The sequence below is a fragment of the Pan troglodytes genome, chromosome 7 (genome assembly GCF_028858775.2).
Source record: "Pan troglodytes isolate AG18354 chromosome 7, NHGRI_mPanTro3-v2.0_pri, whole genome shotgun sequence".
NCBI classification, from domain to species: domain Eukaryota; kingdom Metazoa; phylum Chordata; class Mammalia; order Primates; family Hominidae; genus Pan; species Pan troglodytes.
The window spans coordinates 29,268,038-29,278,100 of NC_072405.2; the positions used below are offsets into that span (position 1 = coordinate 29,268,038).

At 42.3% G+C, this 10,063-nt stretch overlaps 1 long non-coding RNA gene across 1 annotated transcript; it reads left to right on the top strand.

The window, feature by feature from the left end:
- Nucleotides 1-482: 482 nt before the first annotated feature.
- LOC129135781 (uncharacterized) lies at nucleotides 483-9,727 on the top strand. The gene is made up of 4 exons (XR_008536907.1): nucleotides 483-543; nucleotides 687-923; nucleotides 2,537-2,686; nucleotides 9,607-9,727. It is a non-coding gene; the product is annotated as an uncharacterized LOC129135781 (long non-coding RNA).
- Nucleotides 9,728-10,063: the final 336 nt, after the last annotated feature.

Consider the following 10,063-nt stretch of genomic DNA (forward strand, 5'->3'; position numbering starts at 1 on the left):
GTATAATCCCTCCTGCCTTGAGTGTGAGTCACATCCTTGAGTATGTTTTGTTAGAATGTCACGTTTGTGATTTTATTATGTCACTTTATATAAGGCTCTGTCTCCCTAGGATTTTTGCTTGCTGGCTTGATGAATTAAGCCAGGTAGAAAGGCTTTCTTTAAGTGGGCAGCCTCAAGCCAACAGCCAGCAAGGAATAAAAGCCCTATATTCCACAACCTAAGAAAATAAATTCTTCCAACAACCTGAGTAAGGTTGGAAGCTGATTCTTCTCCAGACTCCCAGATGAGAACACAGGCAGGCTGACTCTTGAGTCCAGCCTTGTGGAACCCAGAGAATAGGGCCCAGGTAAGCCATGGCTAGACTCCTGACTGACAGAAATTGTGACATCACACATGTGTTATTTTAAGCTACTAAGTTGGTGGTAATTTGTTGTGCAACAATATAATACTCATATAGCTTAGCCGAATCATGATTAACCACTGGAAGAAGAAGGAAGCCAAAGTATCTGATGCACTGGAGAATGAAAACCCGTTCAAAATCAGGTTCTTACAGGAAGGACAAGGGACACTTGGCTATATGTAGACCACAGACAGTATTTGACATAGTGTGTCTGCATTCTACTATATATATATATATATTTTTTACATATATAAATGGAGGATCTTACATTATTTTGTTTTAACAGAAGTATAGAGAAGTTTTCTGTAAAATGGAAATGAGTATCATGAAGTTTTAAATGAACAGTGTAAAACAGAAGACATCAGCATTCATTAGGTCCCAGACCTCTTTGAGAATCTGATGAAATTCTGGACAACCTCTCCTCCCACAAACAAGATGTACTTGAATACCTACACATAAAATGTTGCATTCAATTTTGGAATGTGAAGAGAGATCATTTGAAGCCGATCCAGAGGCCTCTAAGGTAGGCATGTACTATACAGGGCTTGGTGACCTGGACTGCTCTGGTCATGTAGATGTGAGAGGGTGATATCAGTAGAGAGTTGTAGTGAGTAAGAAAATGTTCTCAGGAAACCTCAGCTTGTCGTTATATGGCAGAAACATGTTCAGATGTGTGACTCAGGGATTACTTAATATAGTTGGGGTTGGAAAGAATGAAGAGAGTATCCCAGGCATCAGGGCTGATGGGCAAGGATGGAGACAGAACCTTCTGGATCAGCCTGAGTCAGGAAGCAGCTCAGGATACAGAAAAGCCAGGGCTCTTGAGTTAAGGAGGGCACTGATGCAGTGCAAAGAGGAGAAGGTGAGAGAGCAGAGGAATAAGGGTGGAAGGACCAAGAGATACACCTGCCAGGTGGACTAGGGTATTAGCACCTCCGCCTTCCCTTTGCTGGGGTGAGAAGGAGGAAAAAGAAAGGCCTAGTAGAAGCTGTTTCTAAGGGATCTCTGGCTTCTCCATGAGAATTGCTTAACTTTGTTTTCGATTCAATAGCAATCCAAAAAAATTAATATAAGCATTTTTCCTGACCATATAGATAACTACCTTAAAACCAGCCATGGATTTCATTGTCCCCATTCGCCTTGGCATTGTGGTCATGTCTGTAACAATTAGCACTACAATCATTGACGCAGTCTAGATAGAAAAGAACAGAGGGGAAATTGCAATGTAAATGGCACACTTCTGCCAAGTGAAAACCAAAGGACTTCATAGATGCTGGTGTGTTCGTGGGAGAATTGAACTTTCACAAGGCAGGTGGAAGCAGAGGCAAGCCAAACTCAGAGGACCTGTTGGATGTGCTCATGTCCTGGGTGGTTGACTGAGTTTTAGCAAAGCAATACCGACTGTAATATTGAGTTAATTTTGTTAATTTGAATTGTTTGGATTCTGTCATCTTCTTTGTATTTAATCTTTAAATTTGTTGTGGGTTTGTGGCTGCCACAGACAGCCTGCTCTTCTCTTTCTGGACATGTGGTAAAATGCCACGGTGGGGCCCCCTTCTGTTGAGCAGAACACATGATTAGTTCTGGCCAGTGAGTTGTGAGTGCGAAGTGACACTTCATAGTATTTAGCTGCAGTGTGAGTCTCTCCAGTACTGCTTTTGCCTCTAGCAACGTTTGAGATTGCACTAAGTATCTCCCTGTGTGCTGCTCCAGGTGCGTCCCAACTCCTCTGTGCCTTCGCTGGAAGCAGGTCTGTAGAAAATGGGTCCATGGTCTCCCTTCCATTCTAACTAACTTCCAGTTGGATTTGGCCAATGGGGGGTTCTGGCAGGAAACTGCAGGGCAGGAGGCGAATGGGGTCAAAAGAGTAGGCATAAGTCTCTTGGCTCCGTGTGCCAGGTCCATTTGGGTTGGCTGCAACCCTCTGTCAGTGAGTCATTCTCCAGGTGCTGGTAACTGCTTCCCCACCTTGTCCCTTCAGGGTAAGGGTGGCTAGGCATTTCTAGCCCGCTGGTACTAAACTATAACTTCTTACCACTTTGCCTAACCCCCCTCTTTGCCTGGTAAGTAGTACAAATAAATAATAAACTTCTCCTCAAAGTCTTTAGTTTAGGTGTCCTCTTTGTCTCTTGCCAGGACTTGACTGGTGCAGTATTGGTGGCTGCTGGGTCAGATGAACTCCCTGCTATTCCAAGAAACAATACATGTTTGCAGCCACTAAGATTTGGGGACTTTTGATATTACTGCCTATCCTGACAGACTCAGGTGCTACGACTATTTAAGGGGGTAAGTATAATAAATTAATATCTAGTTTTATGTTTCCAGATGTCTTAAAACTATTTAAGGGGATCCATGCAAAATGTTGTTCCTTTAAAAGAGGGCACATCTCTCTCATGTGGAGAAATACTGGTAAGAGGAAAAGACTTTCAAGTCAACCAACTTGATGTGGTGTGCAGGTGCTGCAATTTACTTCAGACAATGCATCTATAAAAGAAAGATAAGGTCTCGGCTGGCAAGATGGCCGAATAGGAACAGCTCCAGACTGCAGCTCCCAGCAAGATTGATGCAGAAGGCAGGTGATTTCTGCATTTCCAACTGAGGTACCCAGTTCATCTCATTGGGACTGTTAGACACTGGGTGCAGCCCACAGAGGGCAAGCTAAAACAGGGTGGGGCATTGAGCATAAGGAACCGTGCACTCCGGCCCAGATACTGTGCTTTTCCCATGGCATTCACAACCCGCAGACCAGGAGACCCCCTCTGGTGCCTACCCCATCAGGACCCTGGGTTTCAGGTACAAAACTGGGAAGCTGTCTGGGCAGACACTGAACTAGCTGCAAGAGCTGTTTTTTTGTTCATACCCTAGTGGCGCCTGGAACACCAGCATGACAACCATTCACTCCCCTGGAAAGGGTGCTGAAGCCAGGGAGCCAAGTGGTCTGGCTAGGCAGGTCCTACTCCCACAGAGCCAGCAAACTAAGATCCACTGGCTTGAAATTCTCACTGCCAGCATAGCAGCAGCCTGAGATCAACCTGGGACACTCGAGCCTGGGGAGGGGCATCTGCCATTGCTAAGGCTTGAGTAGGTGGTTTTACCCCCACAGTGTAAACAAAGCCACCTGGAAGTTCAAACTGGGTGGAGCCCACTGCAGCTCAGCAAGGCTGCTGTGGCCAGACTGCCAGATTTCTCCTCTCTCGGTAGGGCATCTTTGAAAAGAAGGCAGCAGCCCCAGTCAACTTATAGATTAAAACCCCCTTCTCCCTGGGACAGAACACCTGGGGGAAGCGGCAGCCATGGGCACAGCTTCAGCAGACTTAAATGTCCCTGCCTGATGGCTCTGAAGAGAGCAGCGGACCTCCCAGCACAGCGTTCAAGCTCTGCTAAGGGTCAGACTGCATCCTGAAGTTGGGTACCTGATGCCCCTGGATCCTTGACTGGGAGACACGTCATACAGGAAAGCTCTGGCTGGCATCTGGCAGATGCCCCTCCAGGATGAAGCTTCCAAAGGAAAGAACAGGCAGCAATCTTTGCTGTTCTGCAGCCTCTGCTGGTGATACCCAGGCAAATGGGGTCTGGAGTGGACCTCCAGGAAACTCCAGCAGACCTGCAGCAGGGGGGCCTGATTATTAGAAGGAAAACTAACAAACAGAAACGAATAGCAGGTCCACTGAAAGACCCCATCTGAAGGTCACCAACATAAATCCACAAAGATGTGGAGAAACCAGAGCGAGAAGGCTGAAAATTCCAAAAACCAGAATGCCTCTTCTCTGCCAAAGGATCACAACTCCTCGCCAGCAAGGGAATAAAACTGGGTGGAGAAACTGACAGAAGTAGGCTTCAGAAGGTGGGTAATAACAAACTCCTCTGAGCTAAAGGAGCATGTTCTAACCCACTGCAAGGAAGCTAAGAACCTTGAAAAAAGGTTAGACAAATTGCTAACTAGAATAACCAGTTTAGAGAAGAACATAAATGACCTGATGTAGCTGAAAAACACAGCACTTGGACTTCATGAAGCATACCTGAGTATCAATAGCCAAATCAATCAAGTGGAAGAAAGGATATCAGAGATTAAAGATCAAGTTAATAAAATAAAGTGAGAAGACGAGATTAGAGAAAAAAGAATAAAAAGGAACTAATAAAGCCTCCAAGAAATATGGGACTGTGAAAAGACCAAATGTATATTTGATTGGTGTACCTGAAAGTGACGGGGAGAATGGAACCAAGTTGGAAAACACTCTGCAGGATATTATCCAGGAGAACTTCCCCAACCTAGCAAGGCAGGCCAACATTCAAATTCAGGAAATACAGAGAATGCCACAAAGATACTCCTCGAGAAGAGCAACTCTAAGACACATAATTGTCAGATTCACCAAGGTTGAAATAAAAGAAAAAATGTTAAGGGCAGCCAGAGAGAAAGATTGGGTTACTCACAAAGGGAAGCCCATCAGGCTAACAGTGGATCTCTCTGCAGAAACCCTACAAGCCAAAAGACAGTCAGGGCCAATATTCAACATTCTTAAAGAAAAGAATTTTCAATCCCGAATTTCGTATCTAGCCACAGTAAGCTTCAGAAGTGAAGGAGAAATAAAATCCTTTATAGACAAGCAAATGCTGAGAGATTTTTGTCACCACCAGGCCCACCTTACAAGAGCTCCTGAAGGAAGCACTCAACATGCAGTTTCGCCACTGCAAAAACATAAAAAATTGCAAAAACCATCAACACAATGAAGAAACTGCATCAACTAATGGGCAAAATAACCAGCTAGCATCATAATGACAGGATCAAATTCACACATAACAATATTAACCTTAAGTGTAAATGGGCTAAATGCCCCAATGAAAAGACACAGACTGGCAAATTGGATGAAGAGTCAAGACCCATCACTGTGCTGTATTCAGGAGACCCATCTCACATGCAAAGACACACATAGGCTCAAAATAAAGGGATGGAGGAATATTTACCAAGCAAATGGAAAGCAAAAAAAAAAAAAAAGCAGGAGTTGAAATCCTAATCGCTGATAAAACAGACTTTAAACCAACAAAGAAGGCCATTACATAATGGTAAAGGGATCAATGCAACAAGAAGAGCTAACTATCCTAAATATATATGCACCCAATACAACAGTACCCAGAATCATAAAGCAAGTCCTTAGAGACCTACAAAGACTCCCACACAATAATAATGGGAGACTTTAACACCCCACTGTCAACATTAGACAGATCAACAAGACAGAAAGTTAACAAGGATATTCAGGACTTGAACTCAGCTCTGGACCAAGAAGACCTAATAGACATCTACAGAACGTCTACCCCAAATCAACAGAATATACATTCTTCTCAGCACCACATAGCACTTATTCCAAAATTGACCACATAGTAGGAAGTAAAGCACTCCTCAGCAAATGTAAAAGAAAGAACAGAAATCATAACAGTCTCTCAGACCACAGTGCAATCAAATTAGAACTCAGGATTAAGAAACTCACTCAAAACCGCACAACTACATGGAAACTGAACAACATGCTCCTGAGTGACTAATGGGTAAATAACAAAATGAAGCCAGAAATAAAGATGTTCTTTGAAACCAATGAGAATGAAGACACAACGTACCAGAATCTCTAGGACACATTTAAAGCAGTGTGTAGAGTGAAATTTATAGCACTAAATGCCCACAAGAGAAAGCAGGAAAAATCTAAAATTGACACCCTAACACCAAAATTAAAAGAACTAGAGAAGCAACAGCAAACAAATTCAAAAGCCAGCAGAAGACAAGAAATAACTAAGATCAGCGCAGAAGTGAAGCACACAGAGACATGAAAAACCCTTCAAAAAATCAATGCATCCAGGAGTTGGTGTTTTGAAAAGATAAACAAAATAGATAGACCACTAGCCCGACTAATAAGACAAGAGAGAAGAATCAAATAGATGCAATAAAAAATGATATAGGGGATATCACCACTGATTGATCTCCCAGAAATACATACTACCATCAGAGAATACTATAAACACCTCTATGCAAATAAACTAGAAAATCTAGAAGAAATTCCTGGACATACACCCTCCCAAGACTAAACCAGGAAGAAGTCAAACCCCTGAATAGATCAATAACAAGTTCTGAAATTGAGGCAGTAATTTAATAGCCTACCAATCAAAAGAAGTCCAGGACCAGATGGATTCACAGCTGAATTCTTGCAGAGGTTCAAAGAGGAGCTGGTACCGTTCCTTCTGAAACTATTCCAAACAATAGAAAAAGAGGGAATCCTCCCTAATTCATTTTATGAGGCCAGCATTATCCTGATACCAAAACCTGGCAGAGAAGCAACAAAAAAAGAAAATTTCAGGCCAATATCCCTGATGAACATGAATGGTGAAAATCCTTAATATAATGCAGGCAAACCAAATCCAGCAGCACATCAAAAAGCTTATCCACCATGATCAAGTTGGCTTTATACCTGGGATGCAAGGCGGGTTCAACATACGCCAATCACTAAACGTAATCCACCATGTAAACAGAACCAAAGACGAAAACCACATGATTATCTCAATAGATGCAGAAAAGGCCTTTGACAAAATTCAACACCCCTTCATGCTAAAAACTCTCAATAAACTAGGTATCAATGGAACACATCTCAAAATAATAAGAGCTATTTATGACAAATCCACAGCCAATATCATACTGAATGGGCAAAAACTGGAAGCATTCCCTTTGAAAACTGGCACAAGACAAGGATATCCTCTCTTACCACTCCTATTCAACATAGTGTTGGAAGTTCTGGCCAGGGCAATCAGGCAAGATAAAGAAATAAAGGGTATTCAAATAGGAAGAGAGGAAGTCAAATTGTGTCTGTTTGCAGATGACATGATAGTATATTTAGAAAACCCCACTGTCTCAGCCCAAAATCTCCTTAAGCTGATAAGCAACTTTAGCAAAGTCTCAGGATACTAAATCGATGTGCAGAAATCATGAGCATTCCTATACACGAATAACAGACAAACAGCCAAACCATGAGTGAACTCCTATTCACAATTGCTTCAAAGAGAATAAAATACCTAGGAATCCAATTTACAAGGGATGTGAAGGACCTCTTCAAGGAGAACTACAAACCACTGCTCAAGGAAATAAGAGAGGACACAAACAAATGGAAAAACATTCCATGCTCATGGAGAGGAAAAATCAATATCATGAAAATGGCCATACTGCCCAAAGTAATTTATAGATTCAATGCTATCCCCATTACGCTACCATTGACTTTCTTCACAGAATTGGAAAAAACTAAACTACTTTAAAGTTCATATGTAACCAAAAAAGAGCCTGCAGAGCCAAGACAATCCTAAGCAAAAAGAACAAAGTTGGAGCCATCATGCTACCTGACTTCAAACTATATTACAAGGCTACAGTAACCAAAACAGCATGGTACTGGTGCCAAAACAGATATATAGACCAATGGAACAGAACAGAGGCCTCAGACATGACACCACACATCTACAACCATCTGATCTTTGACAAACCTGACACAAACAAGCAATGGGGAAAAGATTCTCTATTTAATAAATGATGTAGGTAAAACTGACTAGTCATATGAAGAAAAATGAAACTGGACCCCTTCCTTACACCTTATACAAAAATCAACTCAAGATGGATTAAAGACTTAAACGTTAAGAATTAAAATCATAAAAATCCTAGGAAAAAACCTAGGCAACACCATTCAGGACATAGGCATGGGCAAAGACTTCACGTCTAAAACACCAAAAGCAATGTCAACAAAAGCCAAAATTGACAAATGGGATCTAATTAAACTAAAGAGCTTCTGCACAGCAAAAGAAACTATCATCAGAGTGAAAAGACAACCTACAGAATGGGAGAAAATTTTTGCAATCTATCCATCTGACAAAGGGCTAATATTTAAAATCTACAAAGAACTTAAACAAATTTTCAAGAAAAAAAAACCCCATCAAAAAGTGGGCAAAGGATATGGACAGACGCTTTTCAAAAGAAGATATTTATGTAGCCAACAAACATATGAAAAATGCTCATTATCACTAGTCATTAGAGAAATGCAAATCAAAACCACAATGAGATACCATCTCCTATCAGTTAGAATGGTAATCATTAAGTCAGGAAACAACAGATGCTGGAGAGGATGTGGAGAAACAGGAACGGTTTTACACTGTTGGTGGGAGTGTAAAGTAGTTCAACCATTGTGGAAGACAGTGTGGCAATTCCTCAAAATACCATTTGACCCAGCAATCCCATTACTGGGCCAAAGGATTATAAATTATTCTACTATAAAGACACATGCACATGTATGTTTATTGTGGCACTATTCGCAATAGCAAAAATTTGGAACCAACCCAAATGTCCATCAATGATAGACTGGATAAAGAAAATGTGGCACATATACACAAGGGAATGCTATGCAGCCATAAAAAAGGATGAGTTCATGTCCTTTGCAGGAACATGGACATAGAAACCATCATTCTCAGCAAACTAACACAAGAACAGAAAACCAAACACCACATGTTCTCACTGATAAGTGGGAGTTGAACAATGAGAAGACATGGACACAGGAAGGGGAACATCACACAGTGGGGCCTGTTGGGGGATGGCTAGGGGAGGGATAGCATTAGGAGAAATACTTAATGTAGGTGACAGGTTCATGGGTGCAGCAAACCACCATGGCACGTGTGTACCTGTGTAACAAACCTGCACATTCTGCATATGTACCCCAGAACTTAAAGTATAATTAATAAATAAAGATAATGAATCCAACTCTTAGGAATATAAGGTTCAGATGATAATGCATCTAAGATGCTCAGCAGATGACTCGGCATCTAGCATTTGCTCTATAAATGATGGCTAATATTAACTCATCAGTGATAGCTACAATTAAATTGTTACTAACAATAGCCTAAAGGATTATTGCCTAGAGAGTAACATATGGAGTAATCAGGCAGGGGATGAGGGAAAAGAAGGAGTTAGCCAGCAAGGAAGGGGTTCACTGTGGAACAAGTGTTCAGGATCAGGAGGCAGAAGACCTTTGGAGAAACAGGAGAAGGGCCTGTGATTAGGCCAGCAATGGCAGGGTAGAGTCAGGCCAGGCCCAGAGCTGATGGCTGAGGCACTCAAGTAGAAGCCGCTAGCGTATCTGTGGGGAAGCCTGGGGTATAGAGGTGATACAAGAGTCACCATTTTAAAAAATGTTTTTTAGTGACTGGATCTCACTCGGGCACCTAGACTGGAGGGTAGTGGCACAAACTCCTGGGCTCAGATGTCCTCCCACCTCCACCTTCTGAGTAGCTGGAATTACAGGAATGAACCATCATGCTCAGGTAATTTTTTTATTTTTTTTTCTTTTGTAAACACAAGGCCTCACTATGTTGCGCAGGCTAGTCTTGAGCTCCTGGCCTCAAGCAATTCTCTTCCTTCAGCTTCCCAAAATGCTGGAATTACAGGTGTTGGCTGCCACACCCAGCCCAAAGCTCCCCATTTTTGACTTTCATCCCCGTATCTTTGATGAAAGTCACCCAAAAAAGCAGCATGGCAATTATCCCAAAAATAAGCCACCCAGGACCAGTGCACAGCCCCTGCCTTTGTCAAGATCTGATAGAGGGAGGGGGCTCAAAGGCAGGCCTCCTGGGCATTGCCAGCCCCTGGGTCCTTCTAAG